The sequence below is a fragment of the Triturus cristatus genome, chromosome 4_2 (genome assembly GCF_964204655.1).
Source record: "Triturus cristatus chromosome 4_2, aTriCri1.1, whole genome shotgun sequence".
Taxonomy (NCBI): Eukaryota; Metazoa; Chordata; class Amphibia; order Caudata; family Salamandridae; genus Triturus; species Triturus cristatus.
In genome coordinates this window covers 649385077-649404513 of record NC_140586.1, presented here as the reverse complement: position 1 = coordinate 649404513, position 19437 = coordinate 649385077, and the positions used below count along the sequence as shown (strand labels likewise).

The 19437-nt window shown below is 40.2% G+C and overlaps 1 protein-coding gene across 5 annotated transcripts in view; it reads right to left on the bottom strand.

Moving 5' to 3' along the window:
- JAK1 (Janus kinase 1) overlaps nt 1–19437 on the bottom strand; it is a 647675-nt gene that overhangs the window by 485394 nt on the left and 142844 nt on the right. The window contains exon 1 of one of the 5 annotated variants that reach the window (XM_085602372.1): nt 8024–8464. The exons of the other annotated variants lie outside the window; for them this stretch is intronic. The gene's annotated coding sequence lies outside the window, so the exon portion shown is untranslated. Of the gene's footprint in view, nt 1–8023; nt 8465–19437 lie in introns of those variants that run through there. 5 annotated transcript variants of the gene reach the window in all.

Genomic DNA, 19437 nt, shown 5'->3' with positions numbered 1-19437 from the left:
CTAATTCCTAACTATAACGTGTGTGAAACCTATGGTTTTTTCAGTGAATATATATATATATATATATACATATATATATATACATACATATACATACACACACACACACATATATATATACACACACACACACACACACACACGCACACACACACACCACACGTATATATATTAATGCAGGGCCAAAAGATTTTCACCAAATCTCACCACAGGCGATGCTGCATGCATGTGTTGGTAAATACAAAGGCTGCTCAGTCCACTGCATGTTTCTTTCTTCCACCACCCTATTCAAGCTGTCTATTTATGTCACTCTGGCTCGTTCCTTGTCATCCCTGCTTTCTCTCTGTCACTATCTTTCTATATTTCTCACCTCCCTCTTTATCTTTGCTGCTCTGAGTCAGGGTGTGATGACGAAAAGAATGACAACGGACCCAAAACTGAGGGCAGTTTTTCATCTTGGCATCCGCCTGCACAGCTTAAGCACTGCCCGGAAAACATCCTTGTGGGTCTATTGTTTTAGATGGTGAAAATATGGAATAGTCGATTACAACGTAAACGGCAACGGCCTGCCCTGCTAGAGCCACACACCTCTTGGTACCCCCAATATGTGCCACAGGCTTTTCGGCAGAAATCAAAGATTCATTAGTTGCACACATAGTCTAGATATTTTCCGTGAATTTGCACATTCTGGAAATGTACTGCAATTGTACTTTTTCAGAACCGTCTTCACAATGGTTATATGAGACACCATCCGCACAAGTGAATTGTGGGGGTTTCCTTTCAAAATCTTTTTTAGTGCAAAGAGGTACCCGCCAGGGTTGCCCTTTATCGCCTCTCTTGTTCCTTCTTGCACTTGAACCGCTGGCTGTGGCAATAAGACCGTGTTCACAAATAGCAGGCATTCCTACACCAGCAGGGATCTCAAAAAGACTTCTTTATGCAGATGACATATTGCTCACAGTTACTGATCTGCCTACCTCTCTCCCTAGACTCATGTCTACCATTTCTCGCTTCTCGATCATTTCTGGCTACAAAGTCAATTGGAATAAGAGTGAAGCTCTACCATTGTCCAGGGGTACAACAAAAGCAGCGATTTTGGGCTATAATTTTCAATGGAAAATGGACCGCCTGAAGTTTTTAAGTATTTACATCAACACAGGTATAGAACGTATGATTCAAGATAACTTAGATCCACTTATTGCCAAAACGCAGTCAGAGTATGAAAAATGGTCCCATCTTAACTTGTCTTTTTGGGGTAGAGTACAGACAGTGAAAATGATTATAGTGCCCAGTTTCACTTATGTTTTAGGTATGTTGCCTTTGACAGTTAAAATATCAATATTGCGAGATATTGATAAAGGTATTAAAACCTTTATTTGGGTATCCCTGAGACCTAGACTTAAAATCTCAAAATTGATTGCTCACAGGTGATATGGGGGTCTTAGTTTACAGTGTATTGAGCATTACTATACAGCCCTCCATTTATCTCAATTTGTTTATCTTTAGCACAGACAGGATGATCCCCCACTATGGGTTCTCATTGAAAGACAAACTGTACAGGCAACTTCAGGTTTGCACATGTTTTACACTCATAAATCACCTGCTTTACAAACTTCCTATTATTCAATCTATGTTTAAGATGTGCATACATGCCCACAAACTCCTTAACCCCTTCGATGCTGCGCAGATTCCGCCGCTGTGCTGACGGAATCTTGCGCGGGCGTGGTCATGACGGAATGGTTCCGTCATGAGCACAGCTCAACAGTGGGTCATGACGGAACCATTCCGTCATGAGCACCGAAGGGGTTAAGAATGACCCAAGACTGCATGGAAAGGCCCCCATATGGCATAACACTGATATTAGAATAGGTAAACAGACTATATCCTGTGATATATGGGAGAGAGCAGGTATTCCAACGTTGGATCACTTACTCACTTTAGAAGGTAAGCTTAAAACCTTTGAAATGCTTCAGATAGAATTTCAACTCCCTGCCTCCCAAGAGGGGAAATACTTACAACTAAAACAAGCCCTATTTCGTAGACTAGGACCATTTCCTTGGATAGTTGAAGATTCCCTAGTGTTACAATATTTAAAAATTTGGGGGAAATTCAAAGGCGCAGTCTCTGGATTTTATAATCTCATAGTGCATAAATTACACTCGTATCCATTACTTGCACAGCTTTATGTCAAATGGCAAGGGTTAATTACTGTAGCTTATTCCGATGAAGAATGGGAGGACGTTATTATGAACATGGATAAGGGAATCAGAGAGGCCAGAATGAAATGTACTCTTTTCAAAATTCTTCATAACTGGTATTGGTCACCACAAAAACTCAAGTCAGCAGGTTTACTACACCGATCTACCTGTTGGAGGTGCCCACAGGAGGACTGCGATATAGTACACATTTTATTCCGATGCCCAATTTTGAAGGAATATTGGTCTGCCATAACTGCCTCTCTACACAGAGCTATTCTAGTGTCCATTCCTTTAACGTAAAAATGTGTTCTATTACATGATGTTACTGATCTCCCGAATCTCACAAACCATATAAAACGATTGATACTATTACACTCACTGTAGGAAGCATTTGTATATTAAGACATTGAAGAACACCACAATGCCATACACATGATGAATGGCTTATTGAAATGTATAAAATAGCATCATATGAAAAACTAATTTATAGATTGCAGGACAATGTTTTAACTTTCATCCAAATTTGGAACCCCTTTCTAGGTAATAAATATTCTATTTCTAGTAATATTTCAAATTTGTCTTCTAATTGGGAACTACAATAAGGGAATAACTTCTTTTTTCATGTACTTATTAATTCATTACCATCATTATTTACATTCATGCTGTTCATGTTATCATTAGAATTGTTGACACGTTAGCCAGTAACACTGGTATTTGAATTAGGACTTACTGTTCACCTATTTGAAATTGTTGAGTTAGTGGGAATATCTTCACTTGAAATATTATATTAGTATGAAATTATCGCTACTATCTTCCAACTATCTATAATGCATGGTTTACTACATATTGTATACTATCTTTATCCTCTCCTCCCTATCCCACCTTTCCTATTTCTCCCTTTCCAGGTTTTATGAGTACCTCAACTATTGTATCTTTTGATATCTGGATTATCTTTTTTTATATTTAGAAATCTGAGAAGGTAACATTTCATAGTAATTTATTGTGTGGCCATAATTTGATTTGTTTATACTCCTTTTGTTTAATGTATTGTTTATAAACTGACACGTACTTCTCAATAAACATATATAAAAAAAAAAACTAAAAAAAAGAACCGTCTTCACGTGTGTCTCGCCCTCTCAGGACACATTAAATAGCTGGCTGTGTGAATCATGTTATGCAAATTTTTAGAGTGCACTATCACTCTGGAGGGTATCCTGGCGCTGACCAGCATCCCTCCATCCACCCCCGGTGACCACTGATTACTCTGCTGCTCCAGCCTTCCTGACTTCTTTCACCTTCCCAAATCACTGAGACAATTCACGGTTTGTAAGGTAGTACCGAGAGCAGCTGCCATGCACGGTAAACATGAACAAGAGTCCATGACCAGAAGTACGGCACTTCAGGAGCCAGAGGCTGAAGGCAATCCCATTCTGGGGTAAGTACGTGTTTATCTGAGGGTATGGGGCCAAATTTATGTGTGAAAAATATTTGTGAATCGAGCCTACCAAATCTGCGGAAACGACACAGCAAACGTACACTAAAGTTCTTCGATTTAATGCCAAAATTCTTAACATATTTGTCTACTTTTAACATTCATTTAAGCTTCAAGAGATGTGGGTTTTCAGTCCGATTCACGCAAATTTCTCCTAAACAACCCCAGTTTGTACGCCCTGACTTCAAAGTGTCTCCTCCAGCCAGATCCGAACGTCCTGTCTGCGTCATGATCAGTGAGGTAATGCACACTGATGGGACCATAACCACTGCTCAGTCAACATCACTCTAGTGACGTACTGCTACCATAACCACCACTCAGCCAGCATCCCTCTACTGACCTTCAGTTGCCATACTCACTACTCAGCCTAGCATGTCATGCTACTGACCTTTAACTACCAGCACCACCGCTCCGCATGCATGCCATTCTCCTGACCGGCCGCTCCCATAATCATAGCTCAGTCCAGCATATCACTCTCCTGACCTGATATTACAATATCTTAGTACCTTTGTCAGTGATATCCCTCTTTGGTAGCTAATATGAATAGCTGGCTGTACAGCTGGCTTCCCCGACCCTATTCACTCCTCATTCCTTTTTTTATAGTTATTTAGCTATAGTACTGCCAGGAAAACAAAACTGGCACAGAAAATCCAAGGGAAAATTATCCAATTTTGAAGAAAATGTAGAACATCTGTAGAGACTTAAGAAAACTTCCTTTTCTGCAGAAAAATCTGTACCATGGAATGTCCAGATCTCGGTCTCTGAGGAGCAGCACTGCTGGACGAGCACCACAAGAATCACAGAACCTGTGCTGCGGGAACAACAGGATCTGCTCCACAGGAGCTGCAATACCCATTCCACTGAGGCTGTAGGCCCAGACCACAGGGGCTACATCACCCCCGGAAGGGCGACGGAACCTGTGCTGTAGGAGCTACAGCATCTGCTCCACAGGAGCTGCTACACCCATTCCACTGAGGCTGCAGGCCCAGACCACAGGGGCTACATCACTGCCGGAAGCGCGACAGAACCTATGCTGCGGGAGCTACAGCATCTGCTCCATAGGAGCTGCTACACCCATTCCACTGAGACTGCAGACTACAGGGGCTACATCACCACCGGAAGGGCGACAGAACCGAAGTGTCAAGGCAAGGTCTTCAGAAGGCCCAAACCCAAGCCAGCAGCAGTCTGTCTGAAAAGGTCTTCCCTCTCCTAGAAAAAGGCAGGGAGTAAGCATGAATTCACTTGTGCAGTAAGAGTCAAGTGAAAATCGCATTTTAACGGCCTTCGGCTGCCAATGGGCACTATGCTCAACAAGATTATTTTTGCCACATTACAGAGCCATTAAGAGTCGCTTTTCCTTAATTATTCCAGCTGTTTTCGACATTGTGGCACAGCAATTTAATACATTCTCCTTAGTCCTGTGTATTTACGCAGACAGAGTCCATGCGTATATGTGCCTCCTCTTAGCAAGCACAAGCCGGTACTTACACCGGGCTCTTCAGTGCAATGAAGTGTGTTGCGGCCCTCTTCTTGCAGCAATGACCTCAAAGCCAGAATAGCTTCTTTTTTTTTATAAAGCGCTTTAACTTCTCTTCTGCGGTTTCTATGCACTATTAATAACAGATGCTACTACTACCCAATTTAGTGGTGCTCAATGTATGGCTCATAGAATGATAGAAGTCGGAGTCTGCGTTGCAACGATTCAAACTTTTGATCTTCTAATCGCTTAAGACATAAGAGGAGAGATTGACTTCACTAGCCCACTTGCTGGATTGCTAATTATAAACTAACGCTCCACAGCCATGTCAGAATTCAGTCATTTCCCACCTCCGGCCCATGTGGAAGGTCAGAAGAGAGCTAGAAAGCAATTTTATATAACTCAAGCATTCTACCCTTTTTTCCTATTATACTACATGTAATGATTTTGAAACTCTAATTATGCACCCTACGTGGCCGATCAGGATTCTTTCCTTACAGGACCAACCGTTGGAAATCCTGAATAAAACACATATACAACAGTTCTGCTGAAATAATAAAATCCGTAACTCACCCTAGCTTAAGACACACAACTCTGCAAATAGTACATTATAGGCTGTCTTTGCCCCTCACGTGTACAGTGCTTAATTTGAGCCTGTGGTAGCACTTATTTTCTTCAGCAGACTTAACCCCGAGCAAGAGAGAGCGAAAAAAATACAAAGAGAAAAGGAGGAAGAGAAAGGCAAACACTGCCACAAACAGAGATAGAAACCAGTAGAGTGAGGTCAATGGACAGCCAGTGTGTTGTGGTGGATTAAGAGGCATGAGATGGCATCATGACCACGCTACCTTAGTATTCAGCACACCGACATTTAATAGCGCTGGTTTCTGACCAAAACGTTTGGCCCTGGCACCTATGCTTTTACAAATTAAGCACTGCGTACACACAACACTTGCCTGACTGCCAATAATGTGGTTTTCATCGGACTCCCAACAACAATCTCCTCTCAGCGCAGTCAACACTGACAAACGTTCCAGACAGATCCATCATTGGCCTTCCACATACAACATGTTAAGTCAGACAGATCTCCCACACCCACAAGCACATAACTCTGCTCCAAAACCATGCAATTGGCAACATTCTGCAAAAATGCACAGTACAGTAACAGATCGCAATAAGATATTCCCTGTAACCACTGTGATAAATTCAGCATAACTACATCACGCCATCATGCACACATCACAATCTACAAAAGCACCTCTAAACTACACATCAAAGAAGCCTCACGCAAACAAACGCCAACAAACAAGAGTCTCAATCAACTGACAGCACTCCAAGATCTGAATGAAACAGGGCCAAGATTTAGACTGCAGCACAATGCTGTACTAATACTAGTTATGGGTGGCCTTATGTACATGCAAATAACATGCCTGCCCTCTTTGAGATCTACAGTCTCATAAACAGCCGATGGTACGTATTTCTACATCAGTAGTTCTGAACATCAAGTCTGGGGCACCCATGAATCATTACTGGAAGCTGTGGTCCCAGACTTAAGCAATTTCAATGACTGTCTCAAAAAATATATATTAAAATACAGAAACGACAATTCATCAAATATGTAAATACATAACTACTGAAATATTTTCTGTAAATCATAACAAATATTTTTAATGGGAAGGTTGGGACGTTTCTCAACTGAGGCCACCCGTCATCCATACTATATTGTTTGGTGCATTTGCGCTGCTCCCACAAATCAATCTGAGAACTTAATTGTTAGCCTCCCATTTCAAATTCCTTCACATTTAAAGAACATTTTTTAAGTTTTCAGTTGTACATTTTGCTTCTTTGTTTATAAACGCTTTATTAATCTGTTAATATAATTTAATTGTCTAAGCAGTCAGGGACTCCCTGAGTAGGAATTGCGGACCCAGAGGGGTCCCTGATGCAAAGATTAAGAACCACTGTTATACATATAATGCACGCTGAAATAATATTTTGCCCTTGGTCTAGAAGTTAGTTATACCATTCTGGGCACTGTTACACCTTGAAATGTCATAGTAATATCATTACAGTATGTTAACCATCCAGCTGTGAATGTATCCGATATTACACAAAAAGTTACAACTGTGGCATTTTGAACACCCCACACCCAACATTTGTCATGCCCATGAGAAGCCAAATAAGCACTTCAGAAACTTCAAGAGATTAAAAGATTAAGTCCGAGTTTCCCACTGCGCCAGCAGGTTATTTCTGATGTTAAGAACCTAGGTTAAGATCTGTGCTGTGTTCAGCCGGCCTAATCCCAAATCCGCAGCCTGACAACAGCAAGGAGCTGACGGGGCTTTGTTTGGGCTTTGATGCCCCACCAATCAATCATAAAACAGAACGAATCCATTTACGAAATTATTTTGTACACCATGCACCAGTTGAACGAAACAGTTTGCAAATTAATTTATTAAACAGAACAAGCAAATAAGGCGATAGAACTGAGCAGTATTATGGAGTTTTTATTTTTAAATCTTCTCGAATGAACTGCTTATTTTTGTTTCCTTTTCACCAAAAAAGCTAGCAATTATTCTTAAAGTGACCATGTTTCAAAATACAAGACAACAACACTATCTAGCATGCAGAGGAAAGCGACAGACGACAACACATGGGATACATAAAAACAAATATATATTCACATCGGCAACAAATGCACAGACGGGGCATGTCCGGCTTTGGACGCAATCACCTCAGTATTTTTTATTCTGAGTGAACGTCTCCAATCCCGCTCAAAAATATGTATGAAACACTTTCAAACACTACTTTCGGGTTAAGTTTAAACCTGCATTTAAAATGAAGGCGTGAACTTACAGTATCGCTAGAAAGTGTTTTCTTCGTCCACAAGACAGGAGAAACAGGAATCTCTTCGGATAGTAATAGGTTGCAGCCACTAAATTCAACTCTGACAAAAGTCACAACCAAGGTAACCGGACCGAAAAAAATGAAACAAGTCTTGTGGTAGTCCACTGGGTGTCTGTGCGCTCTGGCGAGCGTACTGCCGTGCACTAGACCGTCTGGCAATAGTCACACGCACATGTGGGGTGGTGGCCCCTTCTACAAACCTAGCAGAAAGTCCCGGGGCTTATTAATGTGCCAGGCATCCTTGAAATTCACCGGCGCGCCCCCGAGGCTGCCGTAGTTCCTTCTTGTAATCCAGTTTCAACAACAAACATTTCCGCCTTGTGTGATGCGCCCTGTCGCTAGCTCTTTTCTCGCCACAGGCTGCCACCCCTCCCAGCCTGCTCCTCCTACACCCCGTCCTTTTCTACAGGCCCCACCCATCCCCTTCTGACGCGCCGAGGAGCTCGGTGTAACTGCTCATCTCCTGGCACGTACGTTCTTCCTAGGCGAAACTGACAAGTTAAACCCTGCATCAGCATCTGCGAATCGCACTTTCTGGGTAGGCAATAATGCTTACAAAAAATGAGATTGTATATGAACGAGCAGGCCAACACATACCAGGGCTGCTCGCATTTTAACAGCATGCTCATATTTTATATCGAGCAAAAAGGACAAATTTCACATATAAAAAATAACCAAAACAGCAAAACAAGAAGAAATCGGGTATTACAGAGCTGTCGCAAAGAATACAAAAGTACTGTAATACGAACAGAGCCGCTATGTTACAATAAATACACATCATTTTTACACAGATTGCGTTGGTCTTTCCATAAACACAAAATATAAACTGATTGGTATTTTTCTTTTAGTTAGGTGGACCCCGGAGCACTCACCGCTGTGATCCATGCATCTAAAAGTCACATCGATGAATTTCGATAGGGCTGATGCATCATTTCATTCGAAAGAGGTCGATAACTCGTGCACCATTTTGTTGGGGGGTCATAACTTTTGCTATTTACAGCACTATTCAACACAACACAATACGGAAGGGACAACTATATAATAATATAAATAGTATCGGGCACCAAAATGGTATTTATTGTAATCACTTATCTTTACAAAGTACACATCCTATACATTCCAGACACATAAATAAAAAAACATTGTAGAATGTCAATATTTTACTTCATGGAAAGACTTCAAAGACGAAAGAAGATGGCAAATTGCTTTCTGGGCTGCTAAATGCATAAAAGTGCTGGAAGGAGTAAGTATATATTGTAGTGACACAAAGCATTTTACATTAGTTTGTAAAGCGCTAACAGGGTGAAGAGACTATAAAAGCAGGCCTGAGAGTTGAAGTGGCCAACGCGCTGGACAATAGATTTTGAAAATCCTCAGATGCCCCTGGACAATTCACCCCTCTAAAAACCTCAAATGCACCCTGGGCAATAAACTCATTGAAGAAGCAAAAAATGCACTCTGAGCAATATGTATTTCACTCCCAAAAATGCACTCTGAGCAATATGCATTGCTCCCCTTTATAACAATCAGGTTCAATATCATGCCCCCTTTGATTCAATGTGGCTGCCCAAGACTCTTTTACACTAAGGGCCTCTCAACGAGTCATAAACAAAGCAAACCCAACGACGGACCAAGGTCAAGCACTTGGATTCCAACTGTTTTCCTTCTTATTAAAGTACACTATGTCTGTGTACGTGGTGCAACAACTTCCAACATCCGTCGTTGTTGGATGCGGGGCAGAACAAAAAGTTTTTAACACAAAGGAAGGTGCACTCAAAAGACAAAGTCCAAATTGATATATATTCCAAACAATTTTTCTTGGTCTTCTTATTTATTAACCCCTTGGATGCCCGCCCCTTTCCCCGCCCAGTGCCGCGCCTTGCATTAGCGGGCGGAGTTCATGACGAGCTGGACTCGTCATGGGCACAGCGCCACCGCAGCCCATGACGAGTCCAGCTCGTCATGGGCACTGAAGGGGTTAAAGAGAATGACAGCCAACGCGTTTCGTTCCTAAAACACAGGAACTTCTTCAGGGCTGAAATCAATACATAAAACAACATATATAAACAAATACATATATATACACAATACATTTACATCACAACATATAAAGATAACTGAAAAATCCACAATAACCACAAATCAAAATGGAATACAAAACCAACCTAAAGTACAACATGTATATACATACATATTAAAGGGTTAAAATTCTGTAGGTGTAGGCTTTTTCTGATTTATATAATTCTGTCTCAAAGATTAAAAAGCAAGATTTGTGCATACCAACTTTATATATCAGGAAAACATAACAAACGGAGAAGGAGGAAGACAGAGTAAAGAAAAACAGAAACAAAGCCAGAAAAAGTGAAAAGAACTCAAAATAGCAGAGGCAAGTACTAACAGAAACAGGGAGCAAAAGCATTATTATAAATATCAAAAAATATCAATCTAATCAAAAAACTATAACTCAATCCAGGCTAGAGAAACAGAGAAAGGGAAAAGAACAAAAAACCAAGGGGTTGGGCTCACCACAGAGTAGATAGCACGAGAGAAATCTTATTCCATATTCTTTGAATCCGGCAATACCCAAATCATAATGACGTATCACACATTTGGTGTATAATAGCACGTCTGAAACACAAATATAAATATAAACAGCACCATAATATAGTGGGCACAACAGACAACAAAAGCATCTTGAGTAAAGAAGTATATATGCATGACCTAAGTAAATGCATAAAAATCTGAGGTCATCAGAAAATACACTCACCCGCAAATTTAAAAGTGAACGCAAAATCTCATATTAAGATTGAATGGTGTGTAGTACACAATGTTCACTCAAAGTGGTAGGGAATCCATTATTAGATCAATAATTCTAAAAAAGAGAAAAACCAAAAAAAGGGGAGATATGTAATCCCACCACAAGATATACAATATAATATATATTAACATTAATAAATTAAAAGCACATATTAATCGCTTCAAAATTAAATATGCATATTAACACATATATGCACCCAAGATACAGTGTTAAGGAACTTAAATCATAAAATGAACACCATATTCATGGATTCAGAAAGTGGCCATAAATGCGCATTAAGACACATATATACATCTAAGTGGCCTTCCAGAGAACAACTTTGTCAATAAACAGCAGGTACCCATTGAGTATGTGGGCAATGTTTGAGTATTATATGCTGTAAGGCCATGTCAGATTAGGTCCTCGTAAGGAAAAGCCTTAACCATATCCCAAAAAGGAGCCTTTACATTAAATGGTGCCATACGGGGGGTCCATGTGTAACGAGAGCATCCGTAACAATATATTTACAAACTCCAGAGTAAGGAGAAACCGTTACGTGAAGGTAATAAATGAACACATTCCCCATAGCCTATGTTTCAAATGCAGTAACATTAACCTAGTATCTCAGTTATCATACAGCGCAATTTTCCTAAAAAACACACACAAAGCACATATAGCACACAAGAATAGTAGAAACCGCTGTACGCCCATTACTACGAGTTGAAGCGAAACAGCGCGAGTCTTTTGCGAATGAAAACGCCAGATACAAAAATCAACCTATCATTTAAAAGTCAAACGAGCGTATAATTCAACAGCCCACCCTGCGTTACCACAATGCGGACCCGTAAGTATTTGCAAATAAAACGCCAAATGCGAGAACCAGCTTATCATGAGAAGATCAAAAACCGTATAATTCAAGCGCCCACCCTGCGTTACAACAAAGCGGACCCGTATAAGCGGACTCACCTTTTTATTCAGAAAGAAACCGACGGCATGATAATCGGCACGAGAGCAATACTGCAAACAGACCCACATGTTGAGGTCGGTTTAAATATACCGGCCAAACGTTGCCGTGCGTGCTCCAGCAGTGGTGAAATAGAAAAAGGTTAACAGACAAAGCTAATAGCGCCGCCATCTTGGAATGTGCAAATTTAGTCAAAAGTCATATGGCAATCTAACATAATCCCTTATAATAGTGACACATCAATGTCATATAAGGGAAATAACCGAACTGATATTCAAAATTTCTAATATTACTTATAGAGGAAGTACATTGTAATTATAGTAGCGCAATATTTGCACAGAACTTGTCAGAAAATATGTGTCAAAGCAGACCATGCGGCCATCTTGGAATGGTATACCATAAAACAAGGGATTATCCATTGACACAAATATGAACCAAGGAAACAGTTAAGAAGGACCATATGTAAAAATAGAAAATAAAAGATTTTGATGAAAAAATGACAAAATAAAGATAGAAACCAAAAAGGGGGCAGAGGAGTAGGGCATAAGAGAAAACAAACACACAACCATAATTCATGTATCAGTATGTGTGCTACACATTAGTCTGTAATGTATAGACATGAAGTCATGTACAGTATGCATCAGAGATAATAACAAAATTGTACAACGCACACAGAGCCTTATTTGTTCCATACAGACAGTATTATTTGAATATAAAGCAACCAAGTTGCTTCATAACCAGTTAGGAGAACACTAACCTAAGAAGTAATGCAATTCCTTATCAGTATTGTGACCTGCGTCAGTCGCCCTGAGTCTGCATATCCACTTTGCCTCCTTTTGTCTGACCAGAAGTTCCCTATTGCCCCCTCTGTTGTTAATAGGGACATGGTCTATTCCATGAAACCAGAATGTATCATTGTTTACATGTGCAAGTCTGTAGTGTTCACTCAAGGGATATCTCCGATCTTTATTTACAATAGCCCTACGGTGCTCCTGTATTCGGATTTTTAAGGGGCGGATTGTACTCCCTACGTAAATGATGTCACAATTACAGCCTATTACGTAGATAACATGAGTGGTATTGCAATTGATAAAATGCATTATATCATACTTGACACCAGTGTTGTAGCAGAAGTTGAAAGTTTTATTTTTCCCATGTGGACACATATTACACGTTCCACAGGTGAAAAAACCTTTGGGTGTGATTGGCAACCACGTTTCCTTTGGGGTAGTAACATAGCTGGGACATAGGAAATTCCGCAGCGATCTACCTCTTCTATATGTTACAGACGGAACATTAGTAAGGCAACTCTTTAGAGAAGGTACTTCTCCAAGTATACTCCAGTTTTTCTTTAGAATATTAAAGACCTTAGAACTATTTGCATTATACTGTGTGATAAACCTAACTGGATTTGCATTAGGCGTATCCCTTTTGTAAGATGGTTGCAAAGTGTCTTCTCTAGTGCGACATTTTACTTTCTCGATGGCTTTGTCCACTACTTCTCTAGTATATCCCCTCTGTAAGAATCTAGTTCTAGATTCCAAAATATTGTCAAGGTAAGTGTTATGAGAAAGTGAGTGAGGATCTGTATAGGATGGAGACTATCAAAAAATTTACACCTTGGAATAATCACAACATTACCGCACAAGAGAGAAAAGCCCTCAATCGCTTAAAACAGGATAAAAGTATTGTGATTAGGGAGGCCGATAAGGGCGGTAATGTTGTGATTATGAACCATGTTGACTACATGAATGAGATCTACCGCCAGGTTAACAACGATTCCTGTTAACGTGGTTGCCAATCACACCCAAAGGTTTTTTCACCTGTGGAACGTGTAATATGTGTCCACATGGGAAAAATAAAACTTTCAACTTCTGCTACAACACTGGTGTCAAGTATGATATAATGCATTTTATCAATTGCAATACCACTCATGTTATCTACGTAATAGGCTGTAATTGTGACATCATTTACGTAGGGAGTACAATCCGCCCCTTAAAAATCCGAATACAGGAGCACCGTAGGGCTATTGTAAATAAAGATCGGAGATATCCCTTGAGTGAACACTACAGACTTGCACATGTAAACAATGATACATTCTGGTTTCATGGAATAGACCATGTCCCTATTAACAACAGAGGGGGCAATAGGGAACTTCTGGTCAGACAAAAGGAGGCAAAGTGGATATGCAGACTCAGGGCGACTGACGCAGGTCACAATACTGATAAGGAATTGCATTACTTCTTAGGTTAGTGTTGTTCTCCTAACTGGTTATGAAGCAACTTGGTTGCTTTATATTCAAATAATACTGTCTGTATGGAACAAATAAGGCTCTGTGTGCGTTGTACAATTTTGTTATTATCTCTGATGCATACTGTACATGACTTCATGTCTATACATTACAGACTAATGTGTAGCACACATACTGATACATGAATTATGGTTGTGTGTTTGTTTTCTCTTATGCCCTACTCCTCTGCCCCCTTTTTGGTTTCCATCTTTATTTTGTCATTTTTTCATCAAAATCTTTTATTTTCTATTTTTACATATGGTCCTTCTTAACTGTTTCCTTGGTTCATATTTGTGTCAATGGATAATCCCTTGTTTTATGGTATACCATTCCAAGATGGCCGCATGGTCTGCTTTGACACATTTTCTGACAAGTTCTGTGCAAATATTGCGCTACTATAATTACAATGTACTTCCTATATAAGTAATATTAGAAATTTTGAATATCAGTTTGGTTATTTCCCTTATATGACATTGATGTGTCACTATTATAAGGGATTATGTTAGATTGCCATATGACTTTTGACTAAATTTGCACATTCCAAGATGGCGGCGCTATTAGCTTTGTCTGTTAACCTTTTTCTATTTCACCACTGCTGGAGCACGCACGGCAACGTTTGGCCGGTATATTTAAACCGACCTCAACATGTGGGTCTGTTTGCAGTATTGCTCTCGTGCCGGTTATCATGCCGTCGGTTTCTTTCTGAATAAAAAGGTGAGTCCGCTTATATGGGTCCGCTTTGTTGTAACGCAGGGTGGGCGCTTGAATTATACGTTTTTTGATCTTCTCATGATAAGCTGGTTCTCGCATTTGGCGTTTTATTTGCAAATACTTACGGGTCCGCATTGTGGTAACGCAGGGTGGGCTGTTGAATTATACGCTCGTTTGACTTTTAAATGATAGGTTGGTTTTTGTATCTGGCGTTTTCATTCGCAAAAGACTCGCGCTGTTTCGCTTCAACTCGTAGTAATGGGCATACAGCGGTTTCTACTATTCTTGTGTGCTATATGTGCTTTGTGTGTGTTTTTTAGGAAAATTGCGCTGTATGATAACTGAGATACTAGGTTAATGTTACTGCATTTGAAACATAGGCTATGGGGAATGTGTTCATTTATTCCCTTCACGTAACGGTTTCTCCTTACTCTGGAGTTTGTAAATATATTGTTACGGATGCTCTCGTTACACATAGACCCCCCGTATGGCACCATTTAATGTAAAGGCTCCTTTTTGGGATATGGTTAAGGCTTTTCCTTACGAGGACCTAATCTGACATGGCCTTACAGCATATAATACTCAAACATTGCCCACATACTCAATGGGTACCTGCTGTTTATTGACAAAGTTGTTCTCTGGAAGGCCACTTAGATGTATATATGTGTCTTAATGCGCATTTATGGCCACTTTCTGAATCCATGAATATGATGTTCATTTTATGATTTAAGTTCCTTATCAACACTGTATCTTGGGTGCATATATGTGTTAATATGCATATTTAATTTTGAAGCGATTAATATGTGCTTTAATTTATTAATGTTAATATATATTATATTGTATATCTTGTGGTGGGATTACATATCTCCCCTTTTTTTGGTTTTTCTCTTTTTTAGAATTATTGATCTAATAATGGATTCCCTACCACTTTGAGTGAACATTGTGTACTACACACCATTCAATCTTAATATGAGATTTTGCGTTCACTTTTAAATTTGCGGGTGAGTGTATTTTCTGATGACCTCAGATTTTTATGCATATACTTAGGTCATGCATATATACTTCTTTACTCAAGATGCTTTTGTTGTCTGGTGTGCCCACTATATTATGGGGCTGTTTATATTTATATTTGTGTTTCAGACGTGCTATTATACACCAAATGTGTGATACGTCATTATGATTTGGGTATTGCCGGATTCAAAGAATATGGAATAAGATTTCTCTCGTGCTATCTACTCTGTGGTGAGCCCAACCCCTTGGTTTTTTGTTCTTTTCCCTTTCTCTGTTTCTCTAGCCTGGATTGAGTTATAGTTTTTTGATTAGATTGATATTTTTTGATATTTATAATAATGCTTTTGCTCCCTGTTTCTGTTAGTACTTGCCTCTGCTATTTTGAGTTCTTTTCACTTTTTCTGGCTTTGTTTCTGTTTTTCTTTACTCTGTCTTCCTCCTTCTCCGTTTGTTATGTTTTCCTGATATATAAAGTTGGTATACACAAATCTTGCTTTTTAATCTTTGAGACAGAATTATATAAATCAGAAAAAGCCTACACCTACAGAATTTTAACCCTTTAATATGTATGTATATACACATGTTGTACTTTAGGTTGGTTTTGTATTCCATTTTGATTTGTGGTTATTGCGGATTTTTCAGTTATCTTTATATGTTGTGATGTAAATGTATTGTGTATATATATGTATTTGTTTATATATGTTGTTTTATGTATTGATTTTCAGCCCTGAAGAAGTTCCTGTGTTTTAGGAACGAAACGCGTTGGCTGTCATTCTCTTTAATAAATAAGAAGACCAAGAAAAATTCTTTGGAATATATATGAATTTGGACTTTGTCTTTTGAGTGCACCTTCCTTTGTGTTAAAAACTTTTTGTTCGGCCTCTCAACGAGTGTCTCGATAATGGAATTTTTTTGATCACATCTGGAAAAAAAATGATACCCTGGCAATCACTATTTGTCTGATGCAATAAAATATTCCATTTATGAGTTTCACCTGCAAAAAATGGGGCACAACATGAGGATTTTGGTGCTCATTTCTCTAAAATCGTCAGGTTCTGGTATTTTCAGGACCTTTTCCCCTAGTATCTATCAGCAGGTTTGACCTAACGATACTTACCTGGAGAAAATAGCGGGATGCAGGATGCTTCACGTCACACTCCTAAATGCAAAGTGTGTGGCAACATTAGTGACCGCGCATTTCGCAGTTAACTGGGGCACTCATTATCAGGCCCGGAGTGCGGTGAATACCATTTGAATTACGTCTTTCACCCCATCACAGCCACATACACCCTCCTTTAATGAAGCCAAATGTCTACCCGTCACTTTATCTCCAGGTCCTTCTACCCCTTATGCAAGAGTTCTTATTTATCAAATTCCAGAGTCACCCAATGATTTTGGCCTTAAATTCACCCACTTACTTGCTCCTCTAGGCCTAAAAGCTTAAAAACTCCTAATCCTCGGTGACTTTAACTAGGTAGCAGGGCTTTAAATGGCATGAGAAAACTGGGGTGTCTCTCAAAAGGGCATGGCCAATGTAATTAAGGGCGTGGCTTAAAAAGACATAAGCTAAATATCTGTGCTTAGCATAGCGTGCTGCCCGTCTTGTAGTTTGCAGTTTCTGTCATTGCATCCAGATATAGGATACAACAAGTAACATCATACCTACAACAAGTCAGGACTACTGGCTTTGTCAATGGTTGTTAGTTGCATAAGAAAAATAACCAGCAACTATGGTTTGTATACAATATTGAAAAAACGTCCACTTAAAGCCCTGGTGACACCACGACAATGTTGCTGATCCTGACTAAATTGTATATGCATGTCCTTTGTACCAGATACAGTGTAAGCGGTTTTTAATAAATACAAGTTTAAATAAAAAATGATGCTGCTCCTGAGTTTCAAAAAGAGAAGGGAAATCCAGAGAGAAAATGACTCTTTAAAGGATTTCCCTGCCCCTCGAACGCTCACCTTACATGACGTCATGCAGTAACTTCTCCACTAGTGAGAAGTGAGCAGTGTGAGCAGCGCACATCGATGTGCCTGCTGTCACTGCAGTCCGGAACAAAACAGACCGCCTGTGCCAGGGCACAAAACAGAGCTCGATAGAGAACCGTTTTGAGGCCCCCTTTAAAAAACTGCCTGTGCTCAGGATCGGCGAGACCCGGCCCACTTGAAGCCCTGCAAGATAGATAACCTAAAATTGAAACTTGACTAAATTATTCCGTGGATCGAATCAAACATAGGGCCTGTCATTCTACCACCATGAGGACATAAACTAGTTGAATTCCATCTCCTTTAACCTTCTTGATCTCTTCTCATACCCTCCAGTCAGCTGGTCTGATCTCTTGCCACTCTTTCCTCCATAAGTTATCAAGGTCTCACACCAACAGCATCTGCACTACCATGACCCAGAAGCAATGCTTCTTTAAAAATATGTACGCCGACTGTTTTTCCTCAACTATGATACACTCCACACCTGCTACTGCGGCTTATGTTGAAGAAGCAGACAGTTACTCCAGTAGTTGGATAAGCTCAGCGTTAAAAGTCCACCCCTTCTTAGGAAATAGAGATCCTTTTGCTCTTGACCTTCTGGTCCATGGTACAAGCCACAGAGTCTGTATACGAGGCGAGCCGGTGAGGTACTAGAAGGAAACTAGGAGGCACCAAACCTGGAGCAGCAACTTAAAACAATAATTCACTTAAATGTGTGCAAAACCGTTTTTTGAAAAGTAGCAGTCCAGCAGCAAATTGAAATTACCAGGCCCTCCAAAAAATAAAAGGTTTGTTTTAAAGACTGGGATGAGGTGTGGGAAACAATGTAGGAGCCAGTGGTTGAAGAATTCAGCATAGAGGAGCAACGTGGAGAGGGGAAGAGAGGTGGGAAGCAAGGAAGAACCTTGAAACGAAGGGAGGGGGAAAGGCAGCACTGGGAATGGCGGGGAAAGCAGCACTGGGAATGGCGGGGAAAGCAGCAGGCTAGTTTAGAAGGGAGAGGAGGGAGCAACACAGCGTGCACGGGATGGGGTATTTCATAGGGAAAATGTACACAATGGAGAGGGCGAGCAAACGTATGCACCCTGACGGAGTGCTGAAAAAACAAAGTAGCTTCATGAATTCAAGCAGTTGAAGGAAACAAGTCCTCCAAATCATCACACAGTAAGGGAGACATGCTTCAGTGACAGGACAAACAACGATGAGAGAGGAAAGCCACTGAGTAAGAATGAGAGATAAGAGCTAGACAGGAAAGCTATCCAGTCAAGAGCAAGGGGTTAACACAGAGTATATATATATATATATATATATATATATATATATATATATATATATATATATATAATATCTACTGGCGGTCGCCAGTAGATAGTTATAGTTAGGACCGTGTTTCCATAGGAAATCACAAAATTCTATTTTTTGAATAACTTTGGCGCCGGTTGACGAATCCTCGCGAAATTTTCAAAACTAATGGGGCGCTCCGCTCAGCTCCTACCCTGAAAGTCTGGGGGGGGGGGGGAGGGGATTCGTCAAGCGGGGGCCGAAAAAAAAAGGGGGGTCCCAAAACGCGTTTTCCCCATGCATTTTCCCATAGGACC